Source organism: Photinus pyralis, unplaced genomic scaffold (assembly GCF_008802855.1).
Source record: "Photinus pyralis isolate 1611_PpyrPB1 unplaced genomic scaffold, Ppyr1.3 Ppyr1.4_LG4, whole genome shotgun sequence".
Taxonomy (NCBI): domain Eukaryota; kingdom Metazoa; phylum Arthropoda; class Insecta; order Coleoptera; family Lampyridae; genus Photinus; species Photinus pyralis.
The window spans coordinates 41175183-41190170 of NW_022170511.1; positions in this window are offsets into that span (position 1 = coordinate 41175183).

A 14988-nucleotide genomic window follows, 5' to 3' on the forward strand; every position below is an offset into this window, starting at 1 on the left:
ATGATGGAAACTTCGAGTAAAAACATTCCCCGGGTGGGTCCGGAAGACCGGGAATCCCACACCGCCGCTGGCGGTCTGCCCTATGAATACGGGGGGGGGCGATCATGCAGGGGAAACACGACCACGGCAAGGAAACGGACACGAGTATGGAAACCAGACAAGAGAGGAACGAGTAGCTGCTGACCGGAGCTACATAGCACGTGATGGCAAAAGAGACTACGTCGCGGAGAAGGAAGCTGCTACGGGCGCTATAGACGAAGCAGAGACGGCGGAAGTGTTCGCGGATGATGGCGCGAGGGCACTGCTGGAGATGATCGAGCAGCAGCAAGTCAGTGAGGATGGCTTTTTCGTTAGAAGAGAATCGCTGGCGAGGACCCCGCCATCGAAGGGGAAGGAAGAAGAAGGTCCTCAAGATGGGACCTCGCAAAAGAGGAAGGCAGAAGGTAGCCCACTGAAGGAGGATGAACCAATTGAAGAGACCGACAAGGCGATAGAAGAACTAAGAAGGTTGATTGGAAGGGCAGTAGATTTCACCAACTCGAAGGAGGGGAAAAATGTTAACAAAACAATTAAGGAAATGATTAAAGGGATGGACAGAAACGCGAGGAAAGTTATCAAGGTGAGGAAGGATGAAAGTAACAGGAAGAGGAATAAAAATGCAAAAACACTGGAGGGAAATGGTCATGAAGTAAAGAAACAAGACAAAAAGAAGAATACAGCAACGGAGGTACAAGGCTACATGGACTCCCTACAAGGGAGATATGAACAGTTAGAGGCAAGGATAAAGGTACTGGAGGAAACAACGGAAAGACAGACCGAAACAATTGAGCAGGAAAGGAAGAGGTATAGGGAGTTGAGGGAGAAATATGAGAAGGAAAAGGAAAAGAAGAGGGAAAGAGCAGACCCCTCGAGGGACGAGGAGACCGTATTGATTGAGAATCTAAAAGGAAGTCTAGACAACCTGAAGAAAGATCATGAGGCCCTACGGAGCAAATATGAGGAACTGGAACGGAGGTACCTGAAGGAAAGGGTTGGGTGGCTGGAAAACGAAGTCCGGATACACACGAAGGAGGAAATAGAGGAAATCATGGAAAGACCCAAAACATTGGACAACTTCCTGAGGTTGGTGGCGGCAGAGTGGCCAAAGGAAGTTAGAGACAAAATTAAAATAAGTGACATATCGCCATACGCATGGGGAAAGGAATATGATATAGCCTTCTATGTGGAAAATGATCACAAAATGGATAAAGAGATTGCTAGGAAACTTAAGAAGGAAATTCCGGAACTGGAGCTGTTAACGCCGACGGAGGCGAGCGACACTGGAGAGTATCTCCATTTGATTAAGGAGATGAAGATCCCCAGTAGGAACCTGCAGTGCGGCGAACACTACGGGAAGTTGATTAACACGGCAAAGGGGACCGAGAAACCAATCGGGGTGTTCGGAGCAATGAATGGGCTCAGGGAGGTGTGCATAAGGGATAAAAGGCGCAAGGTATTAATAGCAGTAAGCGACAGTTGTGAGGATAAGGAACTGGTCCGGAAGGCGGCGATCTACCTCCTTGGAGAGGAAGTCCAGGTGGAGATGACGGCACCCCGAGAGGTCAGAAACGGCGAGGATGGAGATTCCGCGACGGAAGAAGAAGACGTAGCGGACGGCAGCGGCAGCAAGAGAAGACGGAGAAGGAGGTCGACAAGGGGTAAACCACCAAAAAGGTCGGAAGCGGTCCTCATCACCCTAGGTAGCAGTGAGACCTATGCCGACGTGCTGAGGGAGATGAGAGCCAGTGAAATAGACGCGGGGGTCAGGATCCAAGGCATAACTAAGACGAGGGAGGGCAATATGCTGATGCAGGTCGAAAGGGGCCAAGGAAAGGCGGAAGCGCTGAGGAAAAAACTTAGCGAAAAGATGACTGGAAGGCAATTAAGGACATTACAGGAAACGAGGATTTTGGAAGTGCGGGACCTTGATGCCATCACCACCCAGCAGGAGGTGGCACTGGCAATTAAGAAAACCCACCCGGAAGTAGAAGCCACGGTTAGAAGGATGACCAAAACAGACAGAGAGCAGCAGATTGCTCAGGTGGTGGTTGAACGAAGGGCTGCTGAGCAGATTATCGAGGGCGGATATTTAAGGGTCGGGTGGACCATGTGCAGAGTGAGAGAGAAGACCAGGAACGAAGGGTGCTACAAGTGTTGGGAACATGGGCATGTAAGCATCCAATGCAAGGGCGTGGACAGGAGAGAGATGTGTTTTAACTGCGGAAGCAGAGAACACCGGCTACGAGACTGCCGAAATCGACCCTGCTGCGCGCTGTGCGAAGGCCAGGAAGAAGGGAAAGGAGTGGGCCATAGGCCAAACAGCGACGAATGCCGTTATAAGCCTGACAGTGCCGCCCAGAAGTACGAGAGGGAAGGGTGTTATCGATGCGGCCAGAAGAGCCACTGGGCACGAGACTGTAAAAGTCAAACTGAGGCTGCAGAGGCTGTGAGGGAGAGCTGTGATAAGCCGAAAGAAGGGCACCACCAACCATGCCAGCAGAGCGACAGCACCTGACCACGGATAGACGGACACAGGACGGGAGACGAGGACGAGACAAGACGGTCCGGATCCTGCAGCTCAATACGAACTGCAGCTCAAGGGCGATGGACGTCGCCTACGCGAGAGCGAAGGCGACGGAGGCAGATTTTATCTGCCTCTCGGAGCCCAACAGGCGGCAGTGCGTGGGGAAGCGGCACGTGTACCCGAACGGGCGACGCACGGCCGCGGTTGCAAGGATCGGGACGACGCAACAGGTCCTCCGGTATTGCGAGGGTGGGTGTTATGCGCTGATTGAGACGGAAGAGGTGTGTCTCATCAGCGTGTACATCAGCCCGAACGTATCGGAGGAGGACGCTGACAGGGACTTGGAAGGACCTGGACGACCTCACGGGAGCGCTGGAGGTAGCGAGGTGCCCCGCCATTGTGGCGGGGGATTTCAACGCAAAAAACGTCTCGTGGGGCGGGACCCAGACAAATGAGAGAGGCCGCACGGTCGCGAACTGGGCGGCCCAAAATGGACTGACGCTACTTAACGACGGCAGACATGCGACGTGCGTCAGGCACAACGGTCAGTCCTACGTGGATCTGACATTTGTGTCTGACAGACTGACTGGGACGGCGGAATGGCGAGTGGAAGCTGATGAGGTAACTCTAAGCGACCACCGACTGATAGCGACGGACATAGTCGGGGTGGGGGGTAAAATCCCCAACCGGACGGCGACGACGATAGACGTGACACGATACAGGACGGAGGTGAGGAGACGGCTGACGGGACGAAACCCTCTGGGTCCGGATGAGTGCGTCGCCGCCACAAGGGCGGCTGTTCATAGGGCGACGAGGCGCCTGGCAGATCCGAGCTCGGCCTATTGGTGGAGCGAAGAGCTAGGCGCGCTCCGAACTCGGGTGCAGTCGGCTAGGCGGGCGTACTTGAGGGACAGGGCCAGAGGGGCGGACACGACGGACAGCAAGAAACGGTACGATGAGGAAACGAGACGATACAGACGAGACATAGGACGGGCGAAGAAGGGTAAGTGGAAGGGCCTCTTGGAGGATCTGGCCAGGGACCCATATGGCCAGGCCTTTAAGATAGTGATGGGGGGGCTTGAAAGCTCCCTATCCAAGGGTGGACTTGTCCGAGGAAAGACGGGTGCGACTTTTCGAGGACCTGTTCATCTGGGAGGGGAGTGACGACGGAGGAGGAGACCCCATCACTAGGAGGGAAACGATAGAGGGGGGGGGGAATTTACGGCAATAGAGCTGGCAAGGGCGGTTAAGGGCGTGAGAACCGGGAAAGCACCAGGGCCGGACGGGATCATACCGAGCCTTGTCAAAATAGCGGTGGAGGAGGCCCCGACAGAGATGCTGGGAATGTACTCCGAGCTATGGAGGCGAGGTACGTTCCCGAATCGGTGGAAGACGGCGAAATTGGTGTTGGCTGAGAAGCCAAGGACGGATCCGGGGGGAGAAAGGAAGTATCGGCCGATATGTCTTTTGGACGTCTATGGGAAACTTTATGAGCGACTCATAGGCGCGAGACTGTCGGCCGATATAGAGGCAGGGGGAGGACTACACGAGAGGCAGTATGGTTTTAGGAGGGGCCGGTCCACAGTGCACACGATCCGGGAGATAGTGGATCGTGCGCGGAAGATGGGAAGGGGTAGGGGGGCGCCGAAATGGGGTGTCATCATCTGCTTTGATGTAGCGAATGCATTTAATACCGCCAAGTGGAGCATCATTATGGACAAGTTGCGCGGGAAGGGAGTGAGCGCGGGAGTGCTCAGAGTGGTCGGGGACTACCTGCGGGGCAGGAAGGTGGAGGTGACCGGGGGGGTGGTGCGGAGCGTCTTCGGTGGTGTTCCACAGGGGTCGGTCTTAGGGCCGACGCTGTGGAACGTCATGTACGACGACGTTCTGTGTCTCCCCTTTCCGAGCGGAGTCATGCCTATCTGCTTCGCAGACGACCTGGCGCTCTGGGTGGAGGGGGGTAACGAGGAGGAGGTGAACTCCCGGGGGACGCGGGCGGCGGAGTTGGTGGGCGAGTGGATGGTACGGAATCGGCTCGGCATGGCTGTGGCAAAAACCACGATTGCCATGCTGGGCAGGCATCGGCCATCCACTCGACTGCGGATTAGGATTGGTGGGACCGAGTTTGTTCCACAGAGAGAGGTCAAGTACCTGGGGGTGGTCCTCGACAGGGGACTCCTGATGGGGGATCATGTCGCGGGAGCGGTCCGGAAGGCGGGGAGAACGATGATAGCCGTGGGGCGTTTGATGCGAAATGTGGGGGGACCGACACATGCGAAGAGGAGGGTGTTAGCGGGGGTGGTGACGTCGAGTTTGATGTACGGGGCCCCGATATGGTGCGAGGCGATGAGGATAGGCAAATACCGCGATATGGTTCTTTCTCTTCAGAGAACGTGCTGTATCGCGGTGGCCTCCGCGTATCGCACCGTATCGGGACCAGCTGCGAACGTCATAGCGAAGACTATACCACTGGATCTCTTGGCGCTGGAGAGAGAGCGTGTGTTCCGAGGTGTTCAGGAGAGAGAAGAGGCAAGGGTACGCACCATGGAGATGTGGCAGGAGGGCTGGGCCGCAGAGAGCAGGGGGTCCTGGACGAGGCAGCTAATCCCCGAGATAGGCCGCTGGGTCGACTGCGATCACACGTACACCACGTACTACGTGACGCAGGCGCTCAGCGGGCACGGATGCTTCGGGGATTACCTGCACCGTATCGGGAAGTGGCGGTCCAGTCGATGTATGTATTGCGAGGAAGTGGACACGGCGGAGCACACGCTGTTTTTCTGTGAAAGATGGGAGATCCAGAGGGGTAGGATCTTGGCGGTGGCGGGGGGGAGACGGCTGTCACCTTCCACGCTCATCGAGAGTGTGACGGGTACCAGGGAGGCATGGAGAGAGGTGGAAGAGACAGATGGAGGAGAAGGGGGAGGATAGCATGGAGAACGCAAACCGCGAATTAGTAGAAGCTTGGCAAGAGCAATGGAACAGCACACAGAAAGCCAAATGGACGAGGCGCCTTATACCACAGGTGGAGACATGGGTGTATAATAAAAGAAGCGAATCGAATTACTACATAAGCCAATTCTTAACGGGGCACGGGTGCTTCGGCTCCTATCTACATAGGATAAAGAAAAGGGACAATCCCAATTGCAAGTACTGCGAAGTACAAGACGATCCAGAGCACACCTTCTTCACATGCGCAAAGTGGAAGGAGCAGAGAGATGAGTTATGTAAAGACGTGGGGAAAATCACACCCGACAATATAGTAGCGAAGGTACTCGAAAGTCACAATACCTGGAGGACATTTAGAAAATATGTGGAGACGGTGATAACAAAGAAGGAAGAGGAAGACAGGGAGAAAGATAACTAGAGGGCCACCTCGGATAGAAGCAAGTGCTAAACAGTCCCTATTCGAGAAACACGAGGCCCAGGAGTGATTTTAGTGGGTATGTCTTAGGAAGAGTCCTACACTACCTTGAGTCGATAGACCTTAAGACTCTTGGTGTGCATCAAGCATTTCCACTCCGTTAAAAAAAAAAAAAAAAAAAAAAAAAGGTTAGGTTAAGGTTAGGTTAGGTAGGTTAGGTGGTTTCATGCTGGAAGGACGAGGGCACAGTTTTGGAGCCGACGGAGGGGTTGTCGAAAGGGTGAACGAGGAGAGGAAAGAGAGAGTGAGGTGGTCGATGTGGACACATCTGACGGGAGACGAACAACACCTGAGGGGGAGTGGAAGAACCCAGGGGAAGAGAGGCGCGAAGAAAGGCGAGAATCGGGAGTGGTAGCGAAGGAACGACCGGCACGGGAAGCGAGGCGGCAAGGGAACCAGAAGGGCGGAGGCGGTGCTTCGTCAAAGCTAAAAGGGAAAATATATGGAAAGACATTTTGAGAGAATCAGGGACAGACCGGATATGTTCCGGAGTGTCGGACAAAAGATAGCAAGAGTATATCGCGGACGAGGAATTGGGGGACTTCTACTCAGGGTCTGAGAAGGAGCGGGGCAAGGCCGAGCACGAGTTCTTTCTAAGATCAAGGCGCGAATAGGCGATCGGGACGGTACCCTGCTGGAGACAACTGCACGCTTCGTGGTTAGGGACCTCGACGCCCGTCACAACGGAGAATGAGGTATTGCGGTTGCATCATACCAAAACGGTCATGTCAGGAGCAAGATTGCAGGATTAAGCATGATTACGGTTGGAGAGAGGGCAGAAGGTTGGCCGTACGTCCACGCAACCGCCCCGAAGCGGCGGAGGAAATACTAGCACGGGGGTACCTGCTCGTGGGGCTAACCTCATGTAGGGTGAGGATTAGCCAGGACCTAGTGCGGTGCAACCGATTGCTGGGAGATTGGGACATCGCGGACGCGTGCAGGGGGGAGGACCGCAGGGCGCAATGCTATAATTTGCGGGAACGCCGGACACTATGCGCGGGAGTGCAGTAACGAAAGCAACGTGCAAAAGATGCGAGGGACTGGCGAAGGGCCTGGGGGTCGGGCACAGGGCCTACACAAGGCAGTGCATGTATGAGACAAGGAAATCGGAAATGGCGGAGACGATGGCCAGCGGATCACAGGGTGGCGATACCTCGGCACGACAGGGTGTGGCTATCGGGCAAGAGGTTGAGAATCAAGACCGGGACATAGAAGAGCAAGTAGATCATGCTTAGAGTGATTCAGGTGAATTTGCACAACATGGGGGAAGCGTTGGACCTGGCCGTGCAAAAAGCTCAGGAGACACGAAGGGACCTTCTAGTTCTCGCTGAGTACGGTAGTGCGCGCGCGAGCGGAGGGATGTTTGTGGACCTGAGCGGCAAGGCCGCGATCATGTGTGTAAACGCGAGCATTGGTGCGGACCGTGTAGGCGAGGGCAGGGGATTTGTGTGGATACAAACCCAGGGGTATATGTGTACAGTGTCTATTTCCCACCGAACGAGAGCGATTTTGAGCTCGAAGGTAAACTAAATGACATCGCGGACTCTATTAAACGCACTGGTGCAACCAAAGTGATTATCGCGGGGGACATAAACGCGGCCTCTCCAGCATGGGGCGCCCGTTCGTCTAACAACAGGGGCGAAATTATTATGGAATGGCTAGAGACATTGAACCTGGTAGTGGTAAATACAGGCTCGAAGCCGACCTTCGAACAGGGGACGCGCCAATCAATCGTCGACGTTACCCTCTGCTCACAAAGGTTACTTAACGAATTTGTAGAGTGGGAAGTGCTAGAAGACGAGACATTAAGCGACCACAAATACGTAGCATGGGAGGTCAGGCCGAGGCTGCTGCGAAACCGAGCGCCTTTGCATACTTATAAAAGCTTTCGGGGCTGGAATAGCAACAAAATTGACCGAAACAAACTGGAGAGGTGCTTGCAGGAAGTAGACGGGGAAAAAATTACAGATGTGGACAAGCTGAGCGGGTTACTACGCGAAATTTGCCGCAGAGTCATGCCTCTCAAAAAAGCCGGCAGGAAGTCGCAGTTCTGGTGGAACGACGACATCGCTCACCAGCGGGAGATTTGCGGGCGATGCAGAAGAGCCTACCAGCGAAGGAGGAGAAGGGGCGATAGTGCGGATAACGAGAGAGCCAATCTGAGGGAGGAGAGAAAGGAACTAAAAAGGATGATAGCCGAGAGTAAAAAGAGCTGTTGGAAGGAGCTTTGCCAAGACGTGGACAGAGACGTATGGGGAAAAGGCTACCAAATCGTAACTAAAAAGATCGCCAAGCGCACCATAAAGGTTGGCTGGAACGACGAAGCTCTCGAGGCGGAGGTAAGAAGGCTCTTCCCTGAGCATCCAAGATTGGAACCGTTTCCGGAGGGAGAAAGACCGCCCCCGCACGATCACGTGACGACCGAGGAAATAGCGATGGCCGCGAGACAGTTGCCTAATAGAAAGGCTCCGGGACCAGACTATGTGCCGGCACCAATTGTGAAAGCTTTAGCTCTGGAAAAACCCGGCATATACAGGAAGATAATAGACGACTGCATACGCGACGGCGTATACCCGGAGGGGTGGAAACGCTCAAAGTTGGTGTTGATCCCGAAGGCGGCAGGCTCCTACAGGCCGATTAGTCTACTGGACTTTTCCGGGAAGCTAGCGGAAAAGGTGATAAAGAACCGGATTAGCGCGGAGGTAGAGGACAGGCTGTCAAAGAGACAATATGGTTTCAGGAAAGGTCGATCCACCATCGACGCAGTACGCGAGATAGTGGCGCAAGTCCAGGCAGCAAACAGAGGGACGTGGAGGACGAGGCAGGTCTGCATAGTGGCATCCCTCGACGTCCAAAACGCCTTTAACTCGGCAAGGAGGGAATCAATCTTGGAGGCCATGACGGAGCAGGGGGTCTCCGCGGGACTCACGCGGGTGATAAGAAGCTATCTCACGGACAGGCAGGTGGAAGTGGAAAAACCGTCGGGCGAGGTTTGGAAGTTCGTCGATAGTGCGGGAGTGCCGCAGGGGTCCGTTTTGGGGCCACTGCTGTGGGTCTTATTGTACGACGGCGTGCTTCGAATCCAACACGAGGAGGGTGTAGAAGTGTTCGGGTTCGCAGACGATTTGACGGTAGTGGCAAGAGGACGTGACGTGGACGAGACCGGGCGAAGGATACAGCGGACAATCCAGAACATCGCGGCCTGGATGGAGCAAAGAAGCTTGACTCTGGTGCCCGAGAAAACCAAGGTGGCCATGATGACCGGGAAGAGGAGGATCGGCCAATTCACGCTGGAAGTGCTCGGCGAGAGGATGATTGCGGAAAAGAGCATTAAAATCCTCGGAATCACGATAGACAAGTGTCTACACTTTACGGAGCACGCCCGCGGCGTATGCGGAAAAGCAATCAGGTGCTACGAGGCTCTTAAAAAGATACTGCCCAACACGGGAGGCGCTCGTGCAACAAAAAGGAAGGTGCTGGCGGCGGCTGTCATGTCAATCGTGCTGTACGGATCCGAAGTCTGGGGATCCGCCATGAAGTGGGGCGTAGCGGCGAATATGACCGATAGAGTCACAAGGTTATTAGCAGTGTCAATTGCGAGCGGGTACCGAACGGTCCAGTCGGACGATATCATGGTAATAGCCGCCCTTCCACCAGGACAGCTTATGGTAAGAGCAAGGATGGAAGGATGGGACAAAGCGCGATTGAACCAGGAATGGCAAGAGAGATGGGAGCGGAGGCAGTCCTGGACCAGGAAGCTCATCCCGAACCTGGACAACTGGGTCGACAGGCTGCACGGAGAAGTGGGCTATCACCTGACCCAATTCTTGACGGGACACGGGGAAAATGCCGTGTACTTACTGCGGATAGGGAAACGCGATAGTGACGAGTGTGTGGACTGCGGAGATAGAGACACGGAGGGACATGCCGTATTCGAATGCCAGAGATGGACAAGAGGCAGAATAGAGACCGAGACAGAAGTGGCAGCAACTCTACAGCCGGAAAACATCATCCAGTTGATGATAGAGAGCGAGAGCAAGTGGACCAAAATCGCGCGGTTCGTGATCACCGTAGTCCAAACTAGGGAGAGGGAGGCATGGACTAGGGGTCAATAGACGGGTAATACAATATAACTATGGCTACATCTATGGGGACGAACACCTACCCCGGCCGTTCGGCATAGCGAGGAATGCTACCGCGGTGCCCTATGCCGACAACTATGGCGAGTGACTACGAGTCGAAGGAGGATAGGGTTTTAGTGGGTAAACCTTACCTAGATGGAAGGGAGTCCCACACACCCCCCCGCATAGAGCCAAGCGGGGGCAGCCTATAAAAGGTTTCCCAAACCTCAATAAAAAAAAAAAAAAAAAAAAAAGGTTGGGTTAGGTTGGGTTAGGTTAGGTTAGGTTAGGTTAGTCGCTAGCGAAGTTTCGAGGCGAACGGACGCGTTTTCGCGAGCTCCGGAGCGTTTTAAATTAGTGGCGTTGAGTGTTTGTGCGGCAAATTTGCGAGTGGTACCGTTGGATGCGCGCTTAAAAACCGAATCCAACGGAGCAAAAATTCCGTGGATCGGACCAGTGGTTCGGGAGTTACAAATTTTTTAAGTTTTCTTTAAGCTTATTTTGGAAAACCCGTTATCAATTGGGACCTCGTGGCAGTGAAATTGGTAACCGAGAGGGCGATAACATCAGGGAGACTATCAGAAGGTAGGACTAGGTGCAAGGAGTCCAACCCGCACCGGGACGCCCTTATCGGCCCACGCCTTTAGGTGCTACCGGCCTATCAAATTTTCGGCGATAGCGACAGATAGGCGTTTGGCGGCGGAAGGGGGGGCGGTAACGGGCCGGGACAAAATTCGGCGGATACGGCTTGAAAAGACGAGTATTTGGACACCCCACACGAGGGGGTAACGACGACCCCTACGCACGGGGGTGGTAGCAGCCACGTGTTTTGGGGGTGCGGAAGGAGGGCTGCGGTGTGCCTGGAGTGATTGCGGTAGCCTAGTACAGGTAGGCGTGAACACGTGTAGTGTTTTTCAGCGTTATCGCGTCGCACGTGTGGGCGCGATAGCGTTATCTGTTTTGTGCGTGTCAGGAACAGATAGGGTGCTAGACGGTGAACGAGTGTTCGGATCGGATCGGGACAAAGTGCGTGAGGTTCGGGGTGAAAACCCGCGTCTTTCGACACCCCATTCGGGGGGGTGGGAGCAACCCCTGCGCGTCGCGTTAACGGGGGCGTAGGACTTTTGTATATAGTAGATTAGTTGGGCGTAAGACCATCCGCGAGGTGAACTTTTGTAAATATTAGTTAGGTTTAGCTAGGATTTGGACGAATTGTGCGGGGTAAATAGGACTCTTGGGCACTTCGTGCATTTATTAGAATTAGGGATAGTTCGTGTACATAGTAGGGTAGTGTGGACGCTTTTGCGCCAAGATGAGCGGATCGGAGGGATACGCGTTTGGGGAGGGCCGACCGAAGGTTCTACGGACGCCACCACCGGGGCAATATGCTAGCGGCGGTGGAAACAAAGGGGACGAATACAGGAGCGACGAGGTGGTGCCTGAAACACCTCTAGCAGGACCTGTCAGGAGACCCAGTAGTAGGAAGAGGAATGACAGTTCCTCGACCGACGAGGAGACTGTCCAGCTTGTGAGGCCCAAAAAACAGAGGCGAAGGGCGGACGAAGAGGAGGAGACGGTTCTGGTGTCCCCCAGGTCGGCCGCTACCGACTTGGGTGACATCAGAAAGATGCAGACTGAGGAGTCGATGATGGAAGGCGACGTAAGGCTGGCCATCGACGAGGCGATGGGATTTATTCGTGGTTCGACGAATACCAACAAGCGGCTGAAGGAGATGACGTGGAGGATCAGCGAGAAGTTCGCGGCCCTAGAAAACCATAGGACCATGATCGAGCGCAGGTGGAGTTCTTACGTGAGGGCCTTGAAGGTGGCGGCAGTGAAAGGACAAACGGCGGTGGTCAGGGTGCCCCAGGTTGGACCAGTTGTGGTGGCGCCGAGAGCGACGAAGGAGAGCCAGGTACAGACGGCGAGTGAGATGGAGAAAACTGAGGTGACAACCCAGACGAGTCCTCGCAAAACGTACGCGGAAGCGATAGGCCAGGAAGGACCGAAGGCCGGGTCGAGTGGAGAAGCCGCCCTAAGGATTGCTGAGATCAACAGGCAGAGGGCGAAGAATCTCAAGTTCGTAGACCGCGAGACGACAGACGCCGCTGGTACGGAAACGGAGGGGGAGTGGCAGCGGGTAAGGAAAAGAAGACAGAAGAGCAAAGTTGACCCATCGAGCGGCAGCGAGGGAACTACGACAGCGGCAAATGTCAGAAGGAGACCGAGACCGGAGGCGGTGCTGATCAAGCTGAAGGGGGAGAACGGCATGGAGGAAGTGCTGAGACGGGTCAGGAAGGTAGACATGACGGGGGTCAGTACCAGGATAGAAGGCATAACAAAGACACGGACGGGTGATATACTCCTGCGGGTGGAGAGAGGGGCGGGAAAGGCAGCGCCGGTGCTGAATACGATTAAGGCCGCCATTACGGACCGGGAAGTGATGCTCCTTGAGGAGAACTGTAAGCTGGCCGTGCGGGATCTGGACGCCGTGACTACAAAGGAGGAAGTGCTCGAGGCCATACTGAGAGTGGAGCCGAAGGCTAGGTGTCGGATGAAGACGATGGTGGAAACCGAGAGAGGGCAGATGGTGGCGTATGTTTTCGTCGACCGGAAAACGGCGGATGCGATCACTAGAGCAGGTTTCCTCAGGGTTGGCCTGACGTCGTGCAGGGTGAGAGTGCTGGCGGAGCAGGCGCGATGCATAAGATGTTGGGAAGTAGGGCACATAGCGGCAAAGTGTACGGGCGTGGATAGGAGCCGCATGTGTTTTAAGTGCGGGAAGGCGGGGCACCAGGTCAGGGAGTGCGCGGGTGAAAACGAATGTTTTGTGTGTGAGGGAGTTCAGCCGGGTACTGGCAAGGGACATAGGGCGTACACGACGGGGTGCCCGCACGACAAGAGACGGGTGGGGGTGGCGCCAAACCCCGTAGTGAAGGAGGTGACGCTTGTGAGTGAAGGCGAGGATGCACAAGAGGAAGGACGGCAAATAGACTACGCACGTAATGATTAAGGTTCTCCAGATCAATCTTAATAATAGTAGAGTGGCCTTGGACATGGCGGGGATAGTAGCAAGAGAAGTGGGGGCGGAGGTACTTGTGTTCTCGGAGGTAGGACCGGACACTAGGGGGATGCGTGTGTTCAGGGACGTGACAGGTGCGGCAGGGATAATGGTGACAGGTGGAGTGATTGTGGACAAAGTTGGACAGGGTGTGGGATATGTGTGGGCGTTAGTCGGGGGTATTTATGTTTACAGCATGTACCTACCTCCTAACGATGCAATAGCGCAGTTAGAGGGACGGCTGGACGATCTTGGGGAGATCATTAGGATTAATGGACGTGGCAGGGCTATAGTGGCAGGGGACGTCAATGCTGCATCCCCCATGTGGGGAGCACCACGTACGAATGTCAGGGGAGAGATTGTCGAGGAATGGGCCTGGTCGTTAGGTTTGGTGTGCGTGAATAAGGGAAACGTGCCCACATTCCAGGGAAGAGGCAAAGGGACAATTATTGATATCACGCTGATATCGGACGAGATGAGTCACTTAGTGACGGAGTGGCTAGTGTTAGATGTGGACTCAATGAGCGATCACAACTACATAGTGTGGGGGTTTAGAAGTGATACAGGGACAGTAGTCGAGCAGGTGCAACGGGCCGATAGTAGCGGACCTTGGAATGCAAGGAGAATTGATCAGGAGCTGCTGGAGGAGAGGCTACTGCAGAGGAAAGCCGCAGGAGGGCAACCATGGGATGACGAGGGGATCGGAAGGCTATTGCAGGAGGTCTGCAGAGAGGTGATGCCTAGGCGCCGCCTGGGCAAAAAGCGGGCGGTCTACTGGTGGTCTGAGGAAATTGCTCTGCAGAGAAGGAAGTGTAATGCGGCGAGGAGAGCTCACCAGAGAATGGTGAGAGCAGGGCGCATGGCGGAGCAGGAAAAAGAAGCCTGGCAAGTGGAAAGAAAAGCACTCAGGGAGATAATAAAGGCCAGCAAGCGTAAGTGCTGGAAACTGCTGTGTGAGGACCTCGACAGAGATATCTGGGGGAAGGGGTACCAGATCGTCACGGGCAAGATCCGGAGGAAAGTAAAAGAAGTGGGATGGACCGACGAGGCTTTTCTCGATACTGTGGGCGGATTGTTTCCCGAACACCCTGAACTGAGATCAGGAGAGGAAGAGGAAGACCCGGAGGGGAGACTAGAAGAGGTGGTGGAAGCTGAGGTGGTTGAGGCGGCAAAGACGTTACCAAACGAGAAGGCGCCAGGACCGGACGGGGTGCCTGCGCGAGTGGTTAAGGCGGCGGCTACGACCATACCGGAGGCTTGGGTGTCCGTTATCAATAATGCGATTGAAAGGGGGGTCTACCCAGCCCGCTGGAAAGAGAGCACACTGGTGTTATTGCCTAAAAGTGGTGGGGGGCACAGGCCTATCTGCCTGACGGACTTCGCGGGGAAGGTAGTAGAGAAAGTTGTTAAGAGGAGGTTGGAGGAGGTTATAGAACCCAAGCTGAGCCCTGCGCAATACGGCTTTAGGAAGGGGAGATCGACTGTCAAGGCCCTTAAGGCGATTATCAAGCAGGTGGCGGAAGCAAACGACGGAAGTTGGAGAACTCGAGAAGTTTGTCTGGTGGCATCCTTGGATGTGAGGAATGCCTTTAACTCCGCATCACGGGAGGCTATTGTGGAGGCGCTGTACGGTTTCGGGGTGCCGTGGCAGTTGGTGAGGCTGGTGCGAAGTTATTTGACAGGTAGAGTGGTGAGGGCGGTGAAACCGTCCGGAGAATTGCACGAGTTTGTGAATAGCGCGGGAGTGCCGCAGGGGTCGGTGTTGGGGCCCCTGCTGTGGAATGCAATGTATAACGGAGTGTTAGATGGGATACAGGAA